The sequence below is a fragment of the Lissotriton helveticus genome, chromosome 3_1 (assembly GCF_964261635.1).
Source record: "Lissotriton helveticus chromosome 3_1, aLisHel1.1, whole genome shotgun sequence".
Classification (NCBI taxonomy): Eukaryota; Metazoa; Chordata; class Amphibia; order Caudata; family Salamandridae; genus Lissotriton; species Lissotriton helveticus.
In genome coordinates, this window is record NC_136061.1 from 1369845647 (window position 1) to 1369849978 (window position 4332).

The window sequence follows — 4332 nt, forward strand, 5'->3', positions numbered from 1 at the left end:
CAAAGTAAAATCCGAGTGCTAAAGGCTGTTCTCCGGACAGAACACCCCAGATTGCAAATATGCCTTCTAGTCTTTCAATTACTTGATAATGAGTGATTGACGAAAGATCTTCCACCAGAGGAACCTTGAGTACTCATCTATAACTATCATGAGGTAATGGCCATTTTCAGCAGGTCCAAATAAGTCAACTGCAATTCTCTCCCAGACCTGTTTTGGAAGATTTGACATGTTGAAAGGGCGCTGTGTTGTTTTGTGAGGTTAACTGTTACAGAAATCCCAAGCCTGGAGCTCTCTCTCAACTTGCTCATCAAGATGAGGGAACTAAACATGGCACTGGAGGGCTCACTTTGTGGCAACAACTCCACAATGTCCCTCGTGTGCTACATCAATAAAAGTCTGTGACTTTCAGGAATAACAATTTTTATCTCTTGCCAGATAATCCTTTATTATTATTATTATTAACGAATTTTGTACCGCGCACGGTTACCCAGAGGCATCCCAGCGCTTATAGAGAATCAGAACAAGCTACCTGTGTGGAGCAGAACAGATCTGGAATTATTCTGGAAATAGATAAGTTTTAAGATGTTTCCGAAACCTGAGCAGGTTTGGTTCAGAGCGTAGTGAGAGTGGGAGGGAGTTCCAGGCGTGTGCCGTATGAACAGAAAAGCTCCTGCCACCTGAACGGGCTCTCCTAATTCTCTTTATCTGAAGGAGGTGTTTATTATCGGAGCGTAAGGCTCTAGTGGGCTTATAGGGCCGAATCATGTCCTTCAGAATAGCAGGTCCTTTCCCCTGAATGCTCTTGTGAGCAATACAGAGGGCCTTGAAGGTCACTCTCTCTTTGACCGGGAGCCAATGGAGTGCCTTTAGAGCGGGCCTGGCTGATTGCCTGGCCGGAACGTTCCGCAGCAGCCTGGCTGCCGCGTTCTGCACTTGTTGCAGGATTTTGAACGTTGCTTCCGGTGCTCCAAGAAAGAGTGCATTACTGTAGTCCAGGCGTGAGATGACCAGACCTTGGACTAACAGCTTCCGGGAGAATTCAGGTAAGAGGGGGAGGACCTTACGGGCCGATCGGAGCAGTCCATAACACACGCCAGCGATCTTCTTGGCGTGTGTCCTAAAGGACAGATCAGGCTCCAGCCAGACCCCCAGGCTCTTAATCTCCTTCTTTGGGTCAGGCGGAGTACCCATACAGTTGGGCCAGCTGCTCGGCGAGAGGGCAAAACTTGAGTGGCCCAAGATCATCAGCTCAGTTTTTGAGCCGTTCAATTTGAGCGATGACCTGGTCATCCAGTCAAACACCTCTCTTAGGCATGAGTGGAGCGTTTCAGGCTGTTTCTCCAGCTGTGTCAGACCCACCACTAGCTGAGTGTCATCCGCGTAGCTTATGGTCTTAAAGCCAAACGGAGACACCACACCCTCCAGGGGTGCCATATACACGTTAAATTACGTGGGGCTCAGAGATGAGCCCTGAGGCACCCCACAGTGAAGTGGAAGGGGAGGAGATTTCGCGTTGCCTTCCCAAACCTCAAAGGTCCGCCCCTCCAAAAAAGAGGCCAGCCATTCCAGGGCCACTCCTGTGACACCTGACTCTGCTAGGCGTTGTGTCAACACTCCATGGTTGACAGTATCGAAGGCCGCACTTAGGTCCAGGAGGATCACTGCCACTGACCCCCCTGTATCCAAAGTGCTTCTGGCCTCCTCTACAACTGCTAGCAGAGCCGTGACGGTTCCATGACCCGGTCGGAATCCCGTCTGGGAGTCCCTCAACCGGCCATTCTCCTCGAGAAAGTTGGACAGTTGGCGATTAACAAGTTTCTCGGCAACCTTACTAATCCCTGGTAGCAAGGAGATGGGCCTGAAATTGGCTAGGTTCTGTGGATCTAAGCCAGGCTTCTTCAGAAGCGCTTTAACGACTGCGCTCTTCCAGTCCGGCGGTACCGAGCCATGAGCGAAGGAGAGATTGACCAAATCGGTCAAAGGCTCTCCTATCGATGGGGCAGCCTGCTTTAAATACCGCATTGGGACTGGGTCTCGAGGCGAGCCACTCTTCAAGTTCCCGAGGACCTTCAGTACTTCGCCTGAGGTTACGGGGCCAAAAGACGTCAATAGATTTTCCGACAAGCTTAGGTCCTCAGACGGGGTCGGGGTTCCCATCACCGGGGGGAGAGAACTAATAATGGTATCAATTTTATCTTTAAAGTAAGTGGCCAATTCCAGACATTTTTCCTGTGGTCTGTCGTGAACAAGAATGGGATCCGGTGGTTTAAGAAGCTCCTTCATCACTAGAAAGGCTTCCCTGGATGAGGACGCAGCATGGCTCACTCTCTCCCCAAAAAAGGAGGTCTTTGCAGCGCGTATAGCAAGTTTGTACGTCCTTAATTCCCTACGGTATTTTTCCCTGCTCTCTATCTCCGGGTTCTTCCTCCATAGTCTTTCCGCCCGTTTACAGTTCTTTCTCAGGGTTCTAAGCTCTGGGGAATACCATGGGGCGGACCCCACTCTCTTATCCCTAATAAGCATCTTCTTGAGTGGAAGCACATGGTCCACTGCGTTGGTCAGCCATTTCCTCATCATAGCGTCTGCAGTCACTGGATCCTGACCTTTCTCGGGCTGGGAGCCCTCCAACCGGGCCTTCCAGGCCTCTACTGGGAGCCTTGACCATGCCCTGTCTATTCTAAATTTCCTGGGTGGGAGGGTATCATCTTCCTTTATCTCCCAGTTTGCCATGATCAGTGAGTGGTCAGACCAGGGAAGAACGAGAGGGGGCATAGCTGATAAACCCATCATGTTCGTAAAGAAGGGGTCCAGAAGGTGCCCTTTAACATGTGTGGGCCCGGTGTTTATCAGATTCATCTCCAGGGCAGTCAGCTCGCTCATCAAATTAGTAGCCATAGGGTCAGTTACCTCATCAAAATGGCAGTTGAGATCTCCCAGCAGAATAAAGTTGGCCGAAGCCGAGGCCAGGAGAGTGGTAGTTTCCATAAGCGAAGATGTAAACTCCCCCACACTCCCAGGTGGACGATAAACTAGGAGACCTGTCAGCGTGCAGGTAGGGGAGAATTTAAGGGAGAATTGGCAGCTCTCACAATCTTTCACCCCTGCCTCCCATGCTTTGCAGCCCAGTGATTCCCTATAGATGATGGCCAAGCCCCCCCCCTCCCTGCGCCTCTGTCAAGATGGTAGATCAGATATCCCGGCGCCAGCGCTGTAACCACGTCCGGACCCGAGGCGTCAGATAGCCAAGTCTCAGTGAGAAACAAGGCATCAACCTTGTGGTCCAGGAGTAGGGAGTTAATCTCCGTAGCGTGGCAGGGAAGGGATCTGCAATTCAGCAGGGCAAGACGACGCAGGGTAGTGGGGGTAGTTGCTCCAAGATGCAGTTGGCAGACTCTGCATCCCCTAAAACGTTTTCCACCTTTAGCAATATAACAACATGTAGCATACTTCGGTGTTCTATAGGAAAAAAGCTCATCCATCGTGTACCTGACCGATGTGGCTTGATGGGGGCTCGAGTCGGGCATAACCACTGGCCCTGGTCCCGTCTGGGCCCAGACGGGCACAGACAGGCTTGACTCTGGCGAAACTCCGGCGCAGGTCCGGCGCGTCCACTGCACGCGTCCGCTGCGCGGAGCCATAAGGGACTATTTTTATAGGGCGACTAGACCGCTCTTCTAATGTGACCCCACCTAAGATGGCCGCCAAAACGGGATCGAGCCCGGGACCTGGTCTAAACAAGCACCCAGGGATCGTGGACCGAGAGAAATGAATTCTCAGCCCAAACGAGGGTAGGAGCGTTCAATTGGAGAATTCTAACTCAATTTTAAAATTATTCCGTTTTTTTAAAGATTCCTGAAATAATTATTAAAATGTGGTGCAGGTGCAGGGGGGGATCGGACACAAGGGAAAATTCAAATGCAGATAAAACAGGAGCTGAGCGCTCGACTAGCAGCCTCTCAATAATGCTCTATCTCTGGTCTGGTAGCCAAGCCCTCCTCCCATAGGGCGACTAGACCGCTCTTCCAATGTGACCCCACCCAAGATGGCCGCCAAAACGGGATCGAGCCCGGGACCTGGTCTAAACAAGCACCCAGGGATCGTGGACCGAGAGAAATGAATTCTCAGCCCAAACGAGGGTAGGAGCGTTCAACTAGAGAATTCTAACTCAATTTTAAAATTATTCCGTTTTTTTAAAGATTCCTGAAATAATTATTAAAATGTGGTGCAGGTGCAGGGGGGGATCGGACACAAGGGAAAATTCAAATGCAGATAAAACAGGAGCTGAGCGCTCGACTAGCAGCCTCTCAATACTGCTCTATCTCTGGTCTGGTA